At 47.6% G+C, this 20,895-nt stretch overlaps 2 protein-coding genes across 4 annotated transcripts in view; one reads left to right on the top strand and one right to left on the bottom strand.

Moving 5' to 3' along the window:
- AMZ1 (archaelysin family metallopeptidase 1) overlaps positions 1-10,307 on the bottom strand; it is a 30,894-nt gene extending 20,587 nt beyond the window's left edge. The window contains exon 1 of the mRNA XM_075010917.1: positions 10,223-10,307. The gene's annotated coding sequence lies outside the window, so the exon portion shown is untranslated. The remainder of the gene's footprint in view (positions 1-10,222) is intronic.
- The window catches only part of GNA12 (G protein subunit alpha 12), a 145,838-nt gene that overhangs the window by 114,458 nt on the left and 10,485 nt on the right, over positions 1-20,895 (top strand). The window contains exons 5-11 of one of the 3 annotated variants that reach the window (XR_012647773.1): positions 7,485-7,557; positions 7,853-7,916; positions 8,573-8,708; positions 8,803-9,073; positions 9,700-10,288; positions 13,020-13,108; positions 13,679-14,226. The gene's annotated coding sequence lies outside the window, so the exon portion shown is untranslated. Of the gene's footprint in view, positions 1-7,484; positions 7,558-7,852; positions 7,917-8,572; positions 8,709-8,802; positions 9,074-9,699; positions 10,289-13,019; positions 13,109-13,678; positions 14,227-20,895 lie in introns of those variants that run through there. The other 2 variants (XR_012647774.1, XR_012647775.1) reach the window with 2 other exon arrangements.

The following is a 20,895-nucleotide window of genomic DNA, read 5'->3' as shown; positions in this document are numbered from 1 at the left end:
GGTTTGTAACCTATCCTTTAAATCCACTTTGGTACCAAATGACTGGAAGACGGCCAATATAACACCAATATTTAAAAAAGGCTCTAGAGGAGATCCTGGCAATTATAGACCGATAAGTTTAACATCAGTACCAGGCAAATTAGTAGAAACACTAGTAAAGAGTAAAATTGCAAGGCACATAGAAGAGCACGAATTGTTGGGCAAAAGTCAGCATGGTTTCTGCAGAGGGAAGTCGTGTCTGTCTAATCTATTAGAATTCTTTGAAGGGGTTAATAAACATGCGGACAAGGGGCACCCAGTGGACATAATATACCTAGATTTCCAGAAAGCCTTTGACACGGTCCCACACCAAAGGCTTTTATGTAAATTAGGTGGTCATGGGATAGGAGGAAAGGTCCTTTCATGGATCGGGAATTGGTTAAAAGACAGAAAACAAAGGGTGGGAATAAATGGTAAATTTTCACAATGGAGGGGGGTAACTAGTGGTGTTCCCCAGGGCTCAGTCCTGGGACCGATCCTGTTCAACTTGTTCATCAATGATCTGGAAAATGAGGTAAGCAGTGAGGTGGCAAAGTTTGCAGATGACACCAAGTTGTTCAGGACAGTCAAAACCAAAAGGGATTGTGAAGAACTACAAAAAGATCTCAGCAAACTGAGTGATTGGGCAGCAAAATGGCAAATGAAATTTAATGTGGGTAAGTGTAAGGTAATGCATGTTGGAAAAAATAACCCAAATTACACGTACTACATGATGGGGTCAAATTTAGCTACGACAGATCAGGAAAGGGATCTTGGAGTTATAGTGGATAGTTCTCTGAAGACATCCACGCAGTGTGCAGCGGCAGTTAGTAAGGCAAATAGGATGTTAGGAATTATTAAAAAAGGGATCGATAATAAGACAAAAGATATCATACTTCCCCTATATAAAACTATGGTACGCCCACATCTCGAGTACTGCGTGCAGATGTGGTCTCCTCACCTCAAAAAAGATATATTGGCATTAGAAAAGGTTCAGAAAAGGGCGACTAAGATGATTAGGGGCTTGGAAAGGGTCCCATATGGGGAGAGGCTAGAGAGACTGGGACTTTTCAGTTTGGAAAAGAGGCGATTGAGGGGCGATATGATAGAGGTATATAAAATCATGAATGGTGTGGAGAAAGTGAATATAGAAAAATTATTTACCTTTTCCCATAATACAAGAACTAGGGGACACCAAATGAAATTGATGGGTAGTGGGTTCAAAACTAATAAAAGGAAATTTTTCTTCACACAGCGCACAGTCAACCTGTGGAACTCCTTGCCCGAGGCGGCTGTGAAGGCCAGGACTCTATTAGGGTTTAAAAAAGAGCTTGATAAATTTTTGCAGGTCAGGTCCATAAATGGCTATTAGCCAGGGATAAAGTATGGTGCCCTAGCCTTCATAACAAGGGCAGGAGATGGATGGCAGGAGATAAATCACTTGTCTTCTGTTCTCCTTCTCTGGGGCGCCTGGCATTGGCCACCGTCGGCAGATGGGATGCTGGGCTTGATGGACCTTTGGTCTGACCCAGTATGGCCATTCTTATGTTCTTATGTTCTTATGATGTGAAAAGGGGCAGAATTTGCTTGCAGATCAGCTTTCAAGAGCCTAGCACTTCTGAAATGCAGCAGACAAGCCTGTGATGAACCTCCCAGCCGGATGGTAAATGAAGGAGAGGCTGTTTGGTGCCTGCTGCGATGGGAATACTGCCTCCCAGCCAAGGATGCTGCACCAGGAAACCGACCCTTGCAAATGCAATGTCACCTCCACGTGTACAGCTGGATGGCACCTGCAGCTGTATTTCTGCAAAATGAGACTCTCTCTAGAGGAACGGTAACAATTTATTAATTGATTCCATGGATTAAATTTTCTTCTGTTACACAAGACCAAGCTGTTGATTTGTCTAAGTGAGAGAAAGCTGTGGACCATGAACTTTTCTGCACAGAAATCTAGATGCTTTACAACTCACCAACTAATCTTTGGGCAGACTGGTGTTTGTAAACCAGCATTAAGTATTGTGAGGCCTTCCTGAGGGTGAAAAGGAGAGCTTCACAGAGGCCAATGAATGAGCAGTGCCCCTTTCAGACTGCAAGCCTGGGATTCCAGCCGACCCAGTGCTTTGGATTGCAGAGGGCACAGTAATAACTGAGGGAGGCAGTGGGGCCTATTCCAATCAAAGCCTCATGTTCAGAAACAACCCACAATACTGCTTGTGCCCAGTCTTCTGCATCTGCCAAGGGATGTATCCATAGATTCTCTGGTCAGAAGGGAACATTCTGACCCTTGAATCTGACTTCCCGTATAGTACAAAGCATAGAATTTCCCTCAAATAATTCCTAGAGTAGATCTTTCTTTAAAAAACAGCCCCCTTGCTGCTACTGTTGGGGCTGTTTTCGTAGATGTGGCAGTCAGAATGTGTGGAGAGGCCTTCTCCAGGCTGTTTGCTGCTACCGCCCACAGACACTTTCTTTGACAGGATAACGAGCCTTGTGGATAGGGGAGAAGCAGCAGATGTGGTATACCTAGACTTTAGTAAAGCATTTGATGCGGTCTGTCATGATATTCTTATCAAAAACTAGGCAAATACAATTTAGATGAGGCTACTATAAGGTGGGTGCATAACTGGCTGGATAACCGTACCCAGAGAGTAGTTCTTAATGGTTCTCAATCCTCCTGGAAGAGTATAACAAGTGGGGTTCCGCAGGGGTCTGTGTTAGGACCGGTTCTGTTCAATATCTTCATGAACAATTTAGATATTGGCATAGAAAGTACGCTTATTAAGTTTGCAGATGATATCAAGCTGGGAGGGGTTGCAACTGCTTTGGAGGATAGGGTCATAATTCAAAATGATCTGGATAAATTGGAGAAATGGTCTGAGGTAAACATGATGAAGCTTAATAAGGACAAATGCAAAGTGCTCCACTTGGGAAGGAACAATCAGTTTCACACATACAGAATGGGGAGAGACCGTCTAGGAATGAGTACAGCAGAAAGGTATCTAGGGGTTCTAGTGGACCACAAGCTAAATAGGAGTCAACAGTGTGATGCTGTTGCAAAAAAAAAGCAAACATGATTCTGGGATGCATTAACAGGTGTGTTGTGAACAAGGCATGAGAAGTCATTCTTCTGCTCTACGCTGCCCTGGTTAGGCCTCAGATGGAGTACTGTGTCCAGTTCTGGGCACCGCAGTTCAAGAAAGATGTGGAGAAATTAGAGAGGGTCCAGAGAAGAGCAACAAGAATGATTAAAGGTCTAGAGAATGTGACCTATGAAGAAAGGCTGAAAGAATTGGCCTTGTTTAGTTTGGAAAAGAGAAGATTGAGGGGGAGACATGATAGCGGTTTTCAGGTATCTAAAAGGGTGTCATAAGGAGGAGGGAGAAAACTTGTTCTTTTTGGCCTCTGAGGATAGAACAAGGGACAATGGACTTAAACTGCATCAAGGGAGGTTTAGGTTGGACATTAGGAAAAAGTTCCTAACTGCCAGGGTGGTCAAACAGTGGAGTAAGTTGCCAAGGGAGGTTGTGGAATCTCCACTGCTGGAGATATTTAAGAACAGGTTGGATAGATGTCTATCAGGGATGGTTTAGACAGTACTTGGCCCTGCCGTTGGGGCAGGGGGCTGGACTCGATGGCCTCTCGAGGTCCCTTCCAGTCCTAGTATTCTATAATTCTATGACACATCAAATGCCCTGCAACAGCAAAGCAAAACGCTTGTGGGGTACTGGATGTAGCGAGCGCTGTTCCATAACCTGGTCCAATCTTGGAACTGGAGGATCAAGAACTCTGCCAGTTCAACTTCTCCTCATACTTGGCTGGGTTAGAAGGTGAAATTCTGGCTTTACTGAAGTCAATGACTTCATTGTCACTGACCATAATGGGGCCATGATTTCACCCATGCAGTAAGCTTAGAACCACACGCTGCTGGAATCCAAACATTTCTATTCACAAACACAACTTCTGCATAGAAACTACTACAGGTTGAACCTCTCCAGTCCTGTACCCTTGGGAACTGACCGGTGCCAAACCAGAGAATCTGCCAAACCACAGGAAGTCAATATTGTCTAGTGCAGCATTACCAACATTATCCCTGCTTAGTGGGCTCTTAGACATTTAGCAGTAAATTATTGCGAAATAACAGAACACTCAGAGCTAGAACTGGTGGCTGTAAACAAACTTTATGGGACCACAGGCAACTTGGCCACACCCATAAGTGGACATCCAGCTAACTAAAATCATGGCAGATCATAGATGTTGCTGGACCAAAGAGATTCAGCCTGTACTAGCTATATTGAACTCATGAAGGGACTAATCCCACGAGATTACTGAGTGCCCACCACCCATAAGGAAGTCGAAAGGAAATTAAGGTGCTCAGCACCTTTCATGATTGGACACTATGAAAGACTTTGTAGTGATCCAGGTTGAAATTGTGCTAGTCAACACCTTTCTTGCTGAGATCAATCTACTCTTCTCTAGTGGTTTTCTTTTAAGTAGACTGTGCCAGAGGTTTGGGAAGGATTTTGTTTTGTCACCTCTTAATTTCAGTTGGAAATTTGCTAATTCCAATTTCCAGTCATTGGCTCGTGGTCTTTGCTTGATTAAAATACACTAATGCCAGAGATCTAAAAATAAAATAGATCGACAGAGTGGAAACCAAAGTGAAAGAGCTGTTTTTGAGAGAGTTCCTCAGTGAAAGTTCTCTTGAAAATCTTGGGCAGATTTTTTGCATCATGCAAGAGTTTTGGCCTGATAGTAAATTTCAAGACCACTGGGACTGTGTACCAAGGGGTGTAAGAATCAATGCCCGACACCCCTGTAGAGGGTAAATCTCTTGGAACCATCAACAGCTTTTGCTACTTGGCTTCTATGATAAGCAGAAATCTTTACCTTCAGACTGAACTGACTAGCAGAGTCGGAAAAGCCTCCAAGAGGTTTGGGCTATTATAGAAATATGCGTGGAATATCACCAAACTACTGACTAGGTTGAAGTGAATCTATGGGTCTTGTGTGCTGTTACCCCTGCTTTCTGATTCAGAAATGCGAACATGCACTCCTGACGTACCTAGCATATGTAGACTGAACTGCTGCCATAAGAGATGCCTGCATAAGGCCCTGCAAAATAATATGGGAAGACAAAATACCAAGCATAGATGCTGTAGCAATGCAGAACTGAGACACCTGCAAACTTACTAATAAGAAGAGGTGGTTGCAATGTCTCGATCATGTCAGAAGACTGGGAGGAGACTATATCCCCAAGCATATTTTGTACAGCAAGATTCAAAACTCTAGAAAGCAGAGTCACCCTATATGGTGATACTGCGACTTGTGCAGAAATGGTATGAAGTCATTTAATATCAATGCAGAAAACTGGGAGGAGTGCACAGAATCCCACCCAATCTGGAGGGAACGTCTGACACTAGGCGTAGCTCAGCATGAAGTGGCTTTGATCCAGATGCTGTAATCTTGGGCTTCAACACATGGATCCCCGAGACTTTTAACAAGCTGTATCACTCTTGAATTGGGTTCATCAGCCATAAGCAGATTGTTCACGCACATGAGTGGACTTCTGATGTGTACGTAATCCAGTGGGTTGGTGGTTTCCCAAAGAGGTACACAACCTTGCAGCTAAAAGCTTTGGCTTTCTACCTCTCACTCCCTAGACCAGCAATGCCTTGAGCACTGACAAAGCCTTACAGGAGTTGTAAGATGAGCAGTAAGACTCCAGCCTAGGCATTCCTATTTGGAGAAATACTGTAAGGTGTAGCTGTTTATGGTATACGTATGGCTTTTGTTGTTGCCAAGGATTTTACATGATGTTCTAAATACAACTACTTTTCCTGTTGAGTTCTGTGACTTGAATTTTTTTTTAAACTAACGGTTGATATTTTCCCCAGAAACGTGCGCTAAAAATATCATCTCACATTTCACAGAGCTGGGTGGAGTCAGTATATTGCCTCCATCACTGACAATTACCCAGACATGTTTCGACATGCAGTTCACAGTTGCTCATATATTATTCTCTTTGTGAATCGCCTATCTGTAAATTATTCCCTGCCATTGACAATTACTTATGAATTATTCTTTTTTTTCTCAATATACTGACATTGCTTCCTATGATAGAGGTGTTTGGAGGTGACAGTAACAGCATAATTGAGAACATATGTAGAATAATGCAGCACAAATACTGGGAGGAGACAGAATTGGGTTTTGGATGAAAATATTAAAGGTAGTGTTGGTCTAATGGGAATAAAAATGCCCAGAACCTCATGGGATTTGTTCAGCACTTTTGCATAGTCTCACCTTGAACTGGGCTTTGACTTACTAACCATGATATAAACTGTTTCGTTGCTACATCATTCTACTCATTTTCACACAAACTGTGGATATCAGATTCAGAGAAGCAATCTTTTGAATTTTGTTTCCTCCCCTCTGAATTTCTGTGAAGTGGTTAGAGATAATTTATTTAACTGGGCACTATGGATGTCTGAGGGATGTCTGTTAAAAATGATTAATTGGTTAAATTAGGTGCTCTCCTGTAAATAAGCAATTATGGTTCAGAAAATTCATAGCCTGTCAACCTAAATGAAAAGCCCAGAGCATATAAAAAGCATAAGCTAATTATCGGCAAATGCTGCAGTCACTCAGTAGTCTCTTCCCTATATCTGCAGTCAGGAATTCCTACTGCTACTTTCAGATGATCCTTTTATTTGCAGTATAAACAAGAGATGCAAAGCTGAAGGCAATGTGCTCCACTTGTTTGTTGACACGGATTGAAAATGACTGGTTTTGACTGAGAGGCTGAACTCATGGATAGGAGAGTCCAGGGCTATGAGAGGAAGGAAGAGCACAAAGAGAAGCCAGGGTGTTTAATCCTCCTGGAAACAAAGTTCACATTCCTCTGGCCCCAATGGTACTTGCCTACATGCACTCCTATGTCTGGGCTAGTACATCCTGTACTGAGTGGGCATGGCTGCTGAGGTCAGAAGAGTATAAACTTGTTGCTGGGTTTCATCTTCAAGGATGGTAAAGACCGGCTACTTCCACTAGCTTCAGAGGAAACTGATGGTGCTCAGCACCTTGAAAGATCAGGCTCCTCTGCTCAAGGAGAAAATAAAACACACCATAGCCCAACTCCTCAGTGCTCTGTAGCAGTGTCAAGTGCCACCCAGTCAGGAATGCATCAGTGGGTACCCACTTTGCACCTGGCTAAATAGCTACAGAAGGTGCAAAGCCTTATTTTGCCTCATGTCATGAGAGTAGATCAGAGTCCTGTCCCCACAATTATCACTTGACTCTGCTCAGACTTATTTGTAATGTTTGTCACTTGGAAACAGATGCTTTATTTAGTCTCCCTGGCATGAGTCATTCCCACAACTGAGGAAACCTCCAGGGCTTGTGTATGCATTACTGATAAGTTAATTTACCTGTCATGCTGTAGCTGTGATTGGTCTGTTTTATTATTGCAGGGGGAAGGCAATCCTCCAAACTCCAACTCACATGAATCATCCTCACACAGCCAGCTCCACTGAAGTCAAAGAGATAAGTTGTGACCCATGAGTAAAGGTTTGTGGGATTGAGGGCTAGATTTTAATGGATATTTAGGTGCCTAGAGATGCAGGTAAGGGTTAGTGAATGGTTTCAACCAGAGCCACTTGCTTTTGTTTTATTTTTATTGAAAAGGTTTTTGGTGGAATTCCATCACAGACTCCTTTGGGTACTAATATGTATTAAGCAGGGCCATTACTCTAACTTAATTCTTCTCTCTTAAGGGTTTTATATCTTGTGTTTTGCAATGGATCATATTATAACAATACTTTGCCTTTTCCTATAGCACCTTCCATCTGATGAGCTTGAAATACTTTACAGACATTAATTATAGCCTGATAACGCTCCATCAGGTAGGATGAATGAAATGGGGGACTTAGTGTCTCTACTAGTATTTTTATATCATTGGACCAAATAGAATAGATTAGTTTATTCAGTTTTTAATAGGCTGTTTCTTCCATTTTAATGTGTATGGGTAATACCTTTAACAATGCCTAAGTCACACACAGTATGTGCTTTTGAAATGCTACCCAAATGCTGTAAGGAGTGGTGTGGTTGCTGGCTACTTCCTATCAGGGTGTCCTTTCAGGAGAACTACAGAAAGGGCAAAGTTGTCAGTGTTAAATGTGTTTGTATCCTGATAAGTCAGGCCATGGGGACTGGAAGACCCAAAGGGAACATACTGACCTATAGTCCTGCCTTGCTCCTCTGGTCCCATAGCAAACTATACCTCTGTTTCACGTGCACTTGAAACCTGAATCAGTGGCAACTGGTGAAGAGGACTTTGGGGGTGGGACACCAGCCACCTGCCCCCCTCTGTCCCCTCCCCACCCTTGCTCTGCCCCTGCACACCTCTTTCTCCAGAAGCAATGCACACCTTCTGGAGATTGCGGCGTGATCGTCGGGGTGCATATGTCTCTCTTGCACCCCATGTGTTGCCCCTGTGTTGACTAGCCAAATGTGCACACAGCAGGGAAATCAAGTAATGGTATGTTTTTTCCACTAAAAGAACCTTACTGGAGAAGCACCCTAGTGAAAATCATCCACCACTCAGGATCCCTTGTTCTTCTCTTCATGTGTGTAGATAGACCGAATGCTTTCTGCAAATGGACCCTGGCAGTGTCCTAAACATCTTAAAAGTTTCGGTAAGACTGCAGTGTTACCACAACGTTTGAACAGACATGTGCTCTTACTCATCCCCTGGACAGATGTTATGTTACACTTCAATTTCATTTACAGAGAGATGCATTCCACTGATGGCCAAAGCATTCTACAAATGTTAACTAGGCTGTGCTTCTGCACTCAGCTTAAAGATTATTTCACCATATCTGCAACTGGGAAGACTGAGGCACACCTAGTGGATGTGGCTTGCCTAAGGCCGCAGAACCAGCAGCACAACTGGAAATAAAATCCCAGATCTCTAGAACCCTGGACAGACACAAAACTTGGTATCTGTATCTGCAAAAATCAGGAGCAGGGATCTGCCTCACGGATGCAGACAGCCACAGAGGTATGAGGCTCTGCTGATCTTTTCTAGCCTTGTGTTTTGAGCTCTAGGCTCCATAGTCTTGCATAAAATTCCTTAACCATAATTAATCAGGGACCTTTCAAAGAGGATTATTTTAAACAAACTGAAAATGTCAAAGCAGCGGCCTGTTCTGAGGTGCTGCAGCCCCTGGACCCAGGCTGACTCCCTGGTTGGTTCAGTCCGTTGGACCTGGACTGAAAATGGAACAATTTTCACCCCCCACTCCTCCTTACTGAGTCAGTCCCAGAGCTGCAGCTGGCTGCTGGCTCCTGCATTACCAGCTGAGGCTAAAAAATGCTTGCATGCCTCTTGTTGCGAGGAAAAGCCTCTTGTTTTCCTAAAACTCAGCCCCCAGCACTACTCTATCGCCCGGGTCAGGCATGCTGCACCTAACCCTTTCCTTTAGGAGCAAAGGGAGTGGCTTCCTCTCAGCCCTGTCATGCTTATCAGGGGCTTACAAAGTGTTTTGCCTTGATTCCCGTTGGGGTTCAGGGTCCCCTGCTCCTCATGCATCTGCCCCTGTTCTGGAAAGTGCTGCCACATGCTTAACTTGTAATGGAAGAAGTGTTGGGCCTCCAAAAATTGCTCTTGCCTTGTAACTGATGCAGCAAGCACAGAGCTGGTGGGGCGATGAAGAGCCAAGCTTGCAGGGGGCCTCAGCAGTGGCACCCTTCAAGCACTAGTGCTACCGCACCCCTGGGCCAGGGCCAGGCAGCAGAAGGGCACCCACTGCCGCAGCACTTGGAGCATCTCCTGGCCAGGCTGGGGCTAAGGTACCAGAGAGGCTGGGCTGCAGCTGGACTACTTCCTGCACTGGTCCATGAACATCCCCCAGCAGCCTCCTGACCCGAGCACCTGGGGCTGTTCCAGCCGGCCCGGCAGGGGGCTGCCCGGGACCCTGCGCGGCAAGGAGATGGGGCCCGCCTCTCCTGCCCCAGGCGGGTGCAGAGCAGCCTGCAGCCCCAGCCCCGCGGGTCCCACGCCGGCGAGCTGCAGCACCAGCGCCCCGGAGCTCACCTCCGCCACCCGGGATAATGGTGGCTCCATCTCCCCTGGGCCGGCCGCTAGGGCGCCTCCCGCCCCGCCCCAGGCAGCTGCACCCGACTGCAAACGCTGCCGCGACGGACTCACCGGGAGAAGCCGCGGGCGGCGCCGGGTGCGCAGAGGAGGGCGAGGACTGGAGGAGCCGCGCGCGCGGTGAGCGGAGCGGGGGTGTCCGTGGAGAGGGTGGTGCTGCGAGAGGCGGGAGGGGGCCGGCTGCGTTAGCTCGGCACGAAGCGCCCCCTCCCGCGGGGCTCCCCCTCCTCGGCGGCGGGGCTCCCGGAGCACGTGGCTGCGGCGGCGCGTCCCGCCCCAGCCCGCAGGGTCCGAGGGCGGCTGGCGGGAAGGGGGCGCGGGGGCCGCTTAGACGGCCGGGCGCCAGTAGAAGGGCGCCGAGGGAGTGGGGCTCCTCCGGCGCAGCCAGCGGCGCCTGGGCTGAGCGTTTCCATCAGGCGGGGGGCGGGGACTGATCACCTGCAAGGACACAATAACTGAGGGGCGGTTAAAATCCCCCAAGTCCTTCCAGGGCACCCCGGGCTTCCTGAGCCCAGTGGCAGAGCCCGGGCCTGGTTGTGCTCGGCCTGGGGAGGGGTCAGCCCAGATCACGGGAGGAAGAAGTGGGGTGCAGCTGCCTGGGGAAGGCAGAATCTTCTGTCACCCCAGTGTGGAGGCTGGGGTGGCATGGAGGGTGCGCAGGGTGGCCAGAGTCCCTGCTCTGTCGAGACCCAGTGGCTAGTCCTGTGTGTAGGTCTAGCGCTGGGGGATGGAGGAGAGCAAGGAAGGGGTGTTCCTGAAAAAGCCAATGTTCTCTCTATCCCAGGGGTTGGCAATGGGTGCCAAGAGTGGCACAAAAGCTGACTTTCATCAGCATGCGAGGCAGTAGCTCAGCCCCACCTCACCTCCTCCATGCAGCTGGAGCTTGCTCAAAGCCAGGCCATCTGTGGATTAACAAAAGACCAGCTAATGCTACCAACCCCCACCTACGCAGTAAAGTGCTCCATTTTCATTTATTTATTTATTAACGAAGCTGCTGTAAGTAGGACTATTGGGGACTTTAAACAGTATCACCTGCACTCCGGCTGTACAGAGAGGTCAAAAGGTCAAATTTCGGTACCCTGCCTCAGAAAGGTTGCTGACACCCTCTGTAAACTTTCCCATCCAGGTGTGGATTTTTAACACGCATGTGCAGAATAAATGTTATGTGCACTGAGGCATGTGCGACTGTGCACCAGCAGCAGAAACAAGCCTAGAGTCATCTGGGCAGCATCTGAATCTCTCCTGAGAGGCCACGCAAGCACTCGGCTTGCAGGGAACTCTGCCTGGGCCAGAACATTGTGATGCCGCCCAGGATTACTAAAGTCCTCTTGAATTCCAGCTTGAAATGACTAATGAAAAAAGCCGCATCTGTCCAGAGACTGGAGCTCTGGATACTTGGTTCTGCAGCATATCACAAAATCACTTGCTCGGGAGTGTGAAAACTGGTGTTTGCATTTGGGTGCACTATAAACTACCTTTTCCACCCTCTGTCCCACGTGGACTGGATAGTTTCAGTCTGTTCCTGTGAATGATTTTACGTCAAGAATTCTGAGTCTGGTAAAAGCTCTTCTAGAAATTGTTGCTTATTTTTAGAGGAAACTGATCTCATTTCCTTTGTTGCTTGATTTACCCTCCTTGTGATGCTTCTCTCCTCAGAGTGCTGACCCCCAGTTGGGTCTTAGCAAGCTCACAGGAAAGGGAAGGAAAAACATCTGAATGGGGCCTTGTCCTTTTGTCTACGGTGGGGAGAAGTAGCAGGCAGGGTTGCCAGGAGAACACTGCATCGTAGCACATGTTGCTGAAGTGTGGTTTGTGGGCCAAATGCTGTCAAAGTTCAAAGTGCTGGCAACTCACAATACAGGAGCTTGGTGAGTAGTGCCCCACCTTGGTGCAAGCAGTGTGGTGCCAGACAAGACAAGGTCTCTGCCATGTCCAATGCCCTGTCTGGATCAGAGCAGCCAAACCAAAGCTTTGTAAAGCCCAAGGCTGGGGTCAGCAACTTTTTTGAGGTGGACTGCTGAAATTTGACCTTTTGACCGCTATATATGGTCCAAGTGCTGGCAATAATTTTTCAAGTCACTAATAGTCCTACTTACAACAGCTTCATTGATAAATAAATAAAGAGGCAGCATTTTACCACGTAGGTTGGGGTTGGTAGCGTTAGCTGGTCTCTTGTTAATCCACAGAGAGCCTGGCTTTGAGCAAGCTCCTGGCTGCATGGGGAGGAGGGGCAGTGCTGAGCTCTTGCCTCCCGTGCCAATGAAGATCGGCTTCTGTGCCACTCTTGGCACCCGTGTTGGGAGTTGCTGACCCCTGGCCTAAGGGGTGACATGGCTCAGGTGACAGGCAGAACTGTGATTGTCTATTGCCCCACATGGCCCAGTCCTGCCTGCCCTTGAATGCAGAAAGTGCTAACTAGGTGAGGGCAGCAAAGAGTTAACAAACTGCAGTGGACCCAAGTAATTAAACCAGCCCCCACTCCTCTGTCCCTGCCACACTTGCAAGACCCTCAGTTGTAAGGAGGACATGAAAGAGAGCAAACAAATCAATGAAGAGGTGGCTTAAGGCAGGGTGTTAAGCCCGAGGTATTGGGACAGCAGGGGTGAGGCTCTGAAGCCTAGATCTAGTGGAAGGGAGAAGTGGTAGTGACAAGAAGGCTCAGTCCATGGACTGTTTTCACACTATGTATTTGAGAGAGATGGGAGGCAAAGTCTGGGATATGGCCATCATCAGCTGGGACTCTGGCCAGTCAGCCTGGCTCTATTGATCTCCAACATGCCACGCTGACTTACGTCCCTCCAAGGATCTGGCTTAATGTGTTTGTTTCCTCTGTCCCCCACCACTACCAAAGCCGACTCCAATGGACCTTTTCTGGAGCCAAGAGTGCTGTTACATTTGCCAGTTGTGCCGTTCTGTTTTCCTTCAGGAACTTCAGCATGGGTACGTTTACACTGTTTTAAAACCTGCAGCACCAAGTCCGAGTATGGTATGATGGGCTGGATCACAGAGATCCCTTTGAGGCTGTCACCTAATGTGCTGATCATACCATTGAACTCAGTTACCTGCCCTCCACAGTGCCCACCACCCTGTCCTTCTGGGACAGATGCTCTAGTCTCCCCCGCAGCAAAGGCACAGATTTGGGAACAGCCCGTCCCCTGCAGAGCTACACAGATGTTAGTAACTCAGCTCTGGGATGGATCACTTGAAGTTCCCGTTTTGTTCCTTCTGAGGCATCTGGCACTCACCACTGTCAGAAATAGGGTACTTGGCTTGGTGGACCATTGTGCTAAGCCAATATGGCTGTTCTTATGGGACATTTAATCTTCTGGATTCAGTTTCTGTAATGGACATGGCAAGTGTAAAGAACCCAGGTGGCCTGTGGTGTGGGTGTGCAGGTCTGTGCTGCCAGACAGGGCCCAGGACTTATGCAATCTGAGGCAGAGGTGAATTTGTGAACCTGGACTGATCTCCCACCTGTGGCTAAATGACCGTTTTCCCTTTGCCAATTAGTGCAGAAATGTATATGGCACCCACAGCCAGCTGCTCTGAGTGGCATGTGGGGGGCACCACAGGCAGGGAGCCTGCTCCAGTCTCCCTCTGGCTGCTGACCAGGAGACGCCTACGGTAAGCAGAGCCTGCACCCGAACCTCCACCTTCACCCAAACTCCCTCCCAGATCCCATACAGACCTGCACCCCAGTTCCCTACCCTGAGCTCCCTCCTGCACCCAACCTCCACCCCAGACCCTGTAACTCCACCATTAAAATCATGGAAGAGTGCAGCCCTTGACTACTTCCCAAATTCTTGGAGTGGCCCAACCCCCATCAAAATTTATTGGCCCCTCCCTCCCCAGGCCTGATTTCTCCCCTGCTTTGCCGCATTTGTGGATATTTACACCTGTGCAAAGGGGCATAAGGGACTACTGAAGCCAATGCCTCCCGTCCCTGGCATGGTGTCGCATTTGACATCTGCTGTGCATGCAATGCAGATACAAGTGACCATAGAAGGAGCAAGAGTGGAGGATCAGACCCTTGGCCTGGCTCTTTCAGTCTGAGTTAATGGCTTAGTTGTTTTGACCGTACTTGTCACCTGATGTAAGTGAGGCTGTTATTTTTGCTCAAGATCAGTATGCACCTTTCTTTGTACTTGGCTCAATGACCAGGTTGATATGCTTTTTGTGGCATAGTGCATTATAGCCACGTCCAATCAATGCAACAGGACTGAGTAAGTACTGCACATGTGAGTACAAAATATTGTGCTTGTTATAATGTAGGAGTCTGGCCTGTTGACTGTAACTCTTGTTATCACAGTCAGAATACTCAGAACATTGATTAGCTCAACAGGTCCCTTCATTTTGGTGCTTTCTGGTTTATAATTAAGCTATAAGGCACAGCAGGGCCCCGCTTTTGTGGCATACATTTGTGTCTAGCATATGATGCTTGTGCCTTGGGATAAGGCTGCATGTTGGCAGCCTGATTTGACATGGCATGGTTTTTACTCTGGAATTTCATAATGTGATTATAAAAATGTATTTGTGTTGGTAATTGAGGGGTGTTCCTTTGCCCACTGAAGGCAACAGTACATCTTCCTCTGGCATCAATGGGAGAAGGATCCAGCTTTCAGCAGTGCTGGGAGCTGAGCCTCCCTCTGATACCTGTGCATTATCCAATTCAGTAGTGAATTGGAGTGATTAGGCTTGGCGGGATATTCTTATCAGCCTGTTAAATCATTTGATCTCTCCTGCCTGTTTTGCTTATCTCCTGCCATGCATGTTAAAATGTGGGTCTCAATGCTGAATTGGATTTTCTTCAGTTTGCGTCTTTGTTATTTGGAGGCCTCTCAATAACTTAAACCAAATTAAACTCCTTTCAGGCACAGCACAGTCAAACTAATGGGTGTGTGACTGAAAGCCCTGGGCTGGTTCAGGTCTGCGAGTCGTCAGAGCTGGGGCTTCAAAGCAGTGGTGGGCAACCTGTAGCCTGTGAGCTGCATCGGACCCATCGGGTTTCTATGTGTCCTGTGAGACATTTTGTTTGTTGTTGCCCACGCTAAAGTTTGCCAGATTCCACTAGTTTCTGTCCATGTATTTTTTTTTTCCTACCACTATTTCTGAAGTGACACACACACACACACAGAGCAAGGGCACGTGAAGTGAGGTGTGTGCTGATGACACACAGCATTGTTTGTGAGAGCCATGTTCTCCTGCATCCAATCAAAGCACCGTTATGGCTCAGTCGGCAGACCCTGCAAATTCAAGGTACACAAGTGCCATTAGCAAAACTGTCCTACCCCAGGTGAATCTCTGAGTTACGGCAATCTTGCGGCCTAGGTTGCCCATCACTACTTCAAGGGGAAGAAAAAGAGAAAGTCACTGACCTGCACTTGAACTACCTCAGTGCAGAATTCATGGATGCAGCTTCTGATGCAAGAAAGGTTACTATCGTCTCAAGCTTTAGCATGTACCCAGGCTCATAAGCATGCCTATCTGATGGCTGTCTCTTCTCCCTGCCGCTCAGGGGCTTGCAGTGTGAATTTAATGCACTGTATTTTTTGTTTTGCTGTCTATTGCATCTGTTATCTCTGGACTCATTTAGCAATAGCACTGCAATCAGCCCCCGGCCCTTCTCTTTTCACAGCCCGCCTCCTCCAAGGCCTGCATGACTTGGGCTCTGTCAGACCACATGTAGGGTGTAAATAACAGGGCAGGAGGCACCTCCACTGTCTCATCTCCTCAGAGGACCAGTCTGGGAACTGTGAGTGCCCAACTAGATCTCAGCTGAGGGAACAAAGCAGAGGAAGACAAGCTGTCTCCTAGATCCTGGACTTAAATATTTACAGCTTTATCTGTCACCACCATTACTTTCAATGATACAGTGGAAGCAAATAGGATCACACATATACATGTTCCCATTGTCTTATGTATACCTACGCAGAGAAGAGGGTAGACCCACAAGTATACAAATGTCTGCATGGGCACACATGCCCACTTGGAATTTGGCTGTGCTCCAGACTATACATGCTGATTACATGTCCACTCATAGGTATGCTGCTCACGTTATCAATTATTACTAATAAAATCATTTATGCAGAGAAGTGAGTGCTGAGATACCTAATCTCAAGGTTCCAGTTTAAAAACAGAGCTGAAAACAATAAGGAGGAGCTAACGCTACTGTACTGAAACGGTGGGAATGTTTCCATGGAGACATGTCTTTGATCGAGTAATAAACAAAGGAGAAGATGGTCCCAATCGAGAGATGCTAAGTCCTGCCAGGCCTGAGTTTGTGTGGTTCGGAATCAGAGCAATTGAATCCAAGGCTTTGTTTTTGTGATGCTGCCATGTCTGTAGTGACGATTAGCCTAGGACCCCCTCTTGCCTGCTCTACACAAGGGTATGAGTGGAGGGCAGCCACCTGGCATTTGTGCAGGCAAACAGACAACATGCCATATCTTTGACCTGGTTCCATTTGCTATTGCTGGAAAATCAAGCCAGACGCCTATACGTACAGCTGTGCCCAAAGCATTAGTCAGCCTGTGGAATGGAACTTGGATAACATGGCATATATCGAAGCTCAGTGGAAGTGGCATTTTGATTTTTTTCTTGACTGGCAAGAAGTGATTTGGGCAATGGGGAACATAGCAAGGAGTGCTGCATTTATGCACAGGGTATGGGGGATGTACAAGGAGAGCGACTTTTCTGGGTGGGATAGAACTGATACGGGAAGAAGATTAAAGTCAATTACCATATTGACATGGGGTGTGGGTCATGTCGTGCTTGTATCTTTGTAGGCATATATAATGAACCCTGGCTCTGGACAGAATGTATTTAGGGGTGTGAGAATAGGGGGCTGTCACCATCACTGGGATCAGCCCCTTGAAGGAAACATGTTCGTGTGCATTAGGCCAGTGTATTCTGCTTGCAAAGATGCATGTTGACAGAGGAATATGTTCATGTCCGCCTGAATGCCTAGCTGTGATATCGCTAAAGTACAGGTGTGGATAGTATATGCCTGGATCTGTGTATATGCGTGGCAAGCTTGCAAGCTGCATATATGCATATTTCTGCATGTCTGTTTGTAAGTTTCTCACTTCCCTTGACTTTTAGGTGATGCCCTTCCTTTGTAACTTCCTATCTGTCCCACTGGTTATTGGATGTGGACAGATTCAGCTGTCCTATCTTTGGTTCCAGCAGGGCCACTGAATCAGCCATGCAAGGTTTTTCTGTGACATTGTGAAGTTACATAATACCCGGGATGAGTGAGCTTTGTGTACACTATGATGTTGATGTTCATTTGTACATCTCTGCCTTAAGGTCATTAAACTCAGAACCCCACTTGTTTTTTTTTTTTCTCCTTAGGACCTGTCCGCATTAGGGAATTTGCACTGCAACACAGCTCTCCCATGTTTATGCCAATGCCAAGTTTCACTAAAGCACATAGGTTCTTCACAGCCTGCAGTATCTAATAGCCTTTGAGAACCCAGCAGCAGTCTGCCTGTTGTTAATTGTATTGTGATAGTGCCTAAAGGCCCCTTTCTCACTGTGCAGCCACTGTACAAATGCATGGTAAGAGACAATCCTTGTTTCTACAGGCTTGCAATTTAAATAGGCCAGGCAGACAAAAGGTCTGAAATGAAGCAGGCACTGAATCTCTGTCTAGATTGCAGGGAGACAGGAGGTCTCTCAGCAGAAGTCTGCCGTGTCGGGAGCCTTTTGCCAACATCCTGGTCCTCCTCAGGATATGCTGGCAGAGGGGGTTTTCCTGACATTTGGTCCCACGTGGACAGGCCAAATGTCAGGAAAGCCTCTCCCGACAGAACTGTTGGCAGGTGATACGCAAATGCATTGCACAATTTGCAAATCTGTTGCCGACAATTGTCAGCAATCTAGTTATAGCCATAGAGGAGAAATGACTTGCCCAAGCAGGTCAGTAACAGAGTCAGGAATAGAAATTAGCTCTCCTGAATGCCAGGTTAGTTCACTGTCTACCTGACCATGCGCTCTAATACTGAGATGCTTTACTGAGAAAGAGAAATTGACTTGCCCTTCTCTTCAGTGAGATTTGTTATTTAATCAAAGAAAATGCTACTGCCAACACTGGACACAGGCTTCAAAGGTGTATAGTATTTGTATAAAGGGCCAGTGATTTGTGTGTGCATGAAATTACATAGTTATGACTGCAGAAACACTAAGGGATTGATTTCCTTATTGGTAAGGAATTCACTCAGGTCATTGGTATTGGTAAGGATTCACTCAGGTCATTCCTCTTTTCCAGATCTGAGTTAGGAGGCTCAGTGATGGCATTTGAAAACACCAATGACGAGATCTTGTTTATTAAGAGTCAGATCCAAGTCCCATTAATCAATGAAAAGACTCCCAGCTGGGCCAGGCCCTGTCAGTCGTGCCTTGGCTTAGAAATCATCTTTAGTATTTTAATGTATCGATTTATCAACATTGACTGGGAGGAGACTGGGCCTCTTAACAGGCTCTCAGGGAACTGGGGTGAAAGGAGGAAACCAGCATGAGTCTCTCAAAGCTCCTGTAAGCCTAGGAGATAATTGGAATATTTATCATAGGTCATTAATATTGCAAGAATCTTCAGTGTGAAATATACTCTGTGGGTCATCTCTTACCAGGGTGAGACTGCAACCAGCGCCTATTGTAAAGCTCTATTTTAGAACCCTTATTGGATGGCTTGGAGAATTGGCTTGGCCTGGAAATGGACAGATTGACCTTAGACACCAAGAATGTTTAACTGCAAGTAATTAAAGGCAAACAAGCAGATGTCTAATTGAAATGTTGATTTTTTTTTAAATCTCTCTCTCTCTGAAATGGCTTGTAGCAGCTAGACTTGCCATGTTATCAGCTCATCTTAAAAGTTTATGCATCAGCTGTTTTACAAGAATATAGGTTGAAATTGAATAATGTTAAGGGTTTGTGCTGTAGAGACCTTGGAGCCCAAACCTACAGCTACTGATTTGAATGGGAGTAATGGACCTGTGTCGGTTGTGTTTTTCTTTCACAGCTCAACAGCCATAAAGACTAGCCCCCATATAGTGAGGTGCAGCGGCCTCCCCAACTCTGAAGTCCCGGTGGACAGGCACAGAACATCTGTGCTCTGCTCTGCTCTGCCCCGCAACGAGTGGTGCCTGGGACCAGACCTGCTAGAAGTGGGGCCTGGAGCTCATTAACAGGCTGGTTGCTAAGCCAAGAGGAGGCTTCTGGCCAGGACCCAGCGAGCTGGAGCTGAAAGGCCCTTGCCAGCCAGCCAGACTGACCAAACCAACCATCCAGGCACCCTGACCAAACCATAGAGCCACAACCAAGCCTGCCTTTGGCCGAGTTCCCAGATCTACCTGGGCCCTCTGGCCCGTGTCAAGCCCCATACGTCGAGGGCCAGCCCGAGCCAGTGAGCCTACCTGCTGCCGGCTACCCTGAGGGCCCAGACGTGCCTGTACCAGTAGGTTTCCCCACTGCCAGTTACCGCAAGGACCAGGACTGCTCTGAGCCTGGGAGCCTACCTGCTGCCAGTGATGCTGAGCCCTTGGACCTGCCTGAGCCTATGGTCCTGCCTCCCATCCACCACCCTAATGACGTGGAGATGCCCAACTGGCTGGACCTGCCTGCAGCCACATACCCAGAGGACAGCACCTTACCCGAGCACCCAGAGGACTCTGAGTGGGAACTGTCACTGATGTAGGTAGAGGTAGGGAGCTGTCTGGGGAACACTCCACCAGAACCCACGGGGCTGTGTTGCAGTCTGGATCCTCACTGACTGGTTCCTGGTCGGAGCTGTTGTTTGGGCCCCAGGCCAGGGTGCGGTGGAGTGGGTGGTCCTGTGCCCCTCCCCACCCCCTAGAGAGGCAGCCCCTCACCTCTCCAAGTTCCCACTGGTTTGCTTGTGTGGCTGTTACATTGACCTGTGTTAGGGCAAACCACCGATGTACTGTTGGACTGCTCTGCCCCGCTAAAGGCGCTGAGCCATACCCCCCGCTGCCCCAGGGCCAGGGCTTGCATATTGTTTGTGAGCTCAGCCTAGCAACCTTGCGCTGAGCCTCCTTAACTGCTGCCTTGCCCTGCCCCAGGGCTAAGGCTTGTGGATGGTTTGAACTGCTTCACCCTGCTGCAGGGGCTGAGCCTGACTAACTGATTGCGTCCCCCACCCTGATTTAGGGCCAGGGCTTATACCCTGACTGCTTGTTTGGATTGCAGCCAGCCTTGCCCAGTGCCTGGGTGCACACCTTACCCACCTGCAGCCCCGTTAAAGGGGACTGGACCCCGAAGAGACTGCTTTCCGCCCAAGATCAGGCAGTGCCTAGTTTTGGAGAGGTACTTTGGCCAGTGGCACCCCAGAGTGGGCACACTCCCTTGACTGACACCTCTACATGGGGTTAAGGATGTTGGGTTCTGATGAAATACACGTTTCTTGGTGCTTGGTAAGAATGTGTTGGATGACGTGGGCCATGTTTGGTTTTGTGAAGGTTGTAGTTACAGTAAACCCTCGATTTAATGGACTAAGAGGACAAGGGGTGTACTATTCACTATAGTGTTGTGTCGTCCCCTCCCCTGCCTCGCAAAATAAATGACAGCAACTCACTGGAGCAGCAACAGGAGCTGCTGTTTCTGGAGCCAACGCTTGCTCCTCTCATTAGGTGTGGGGCACAAACGCAAGTGCCACCTGCCCACTTACACGCCCAACCCCTGATGGGAAGAGCATATGGCAGTGGCTTCCA

The sequence above is a fragment of the Carettochelys insculpta genome, chromosome 16 (assembly GCF_033958435.1).
Source record: "Carettochelys insculpta isolate YL-2023 chromosome 16, ASM3395843v1, whole genome shotgun sequence".
Classification (NCBI taxonomy): Eukaryota; Metazoa; Chordata; order Testudines; family Carettochelyidae; genus Carettochelys; species Carettochelys insculpta.
This window is presented reverse-complemented; position numbering and strand designations above follow the sequence as displayed.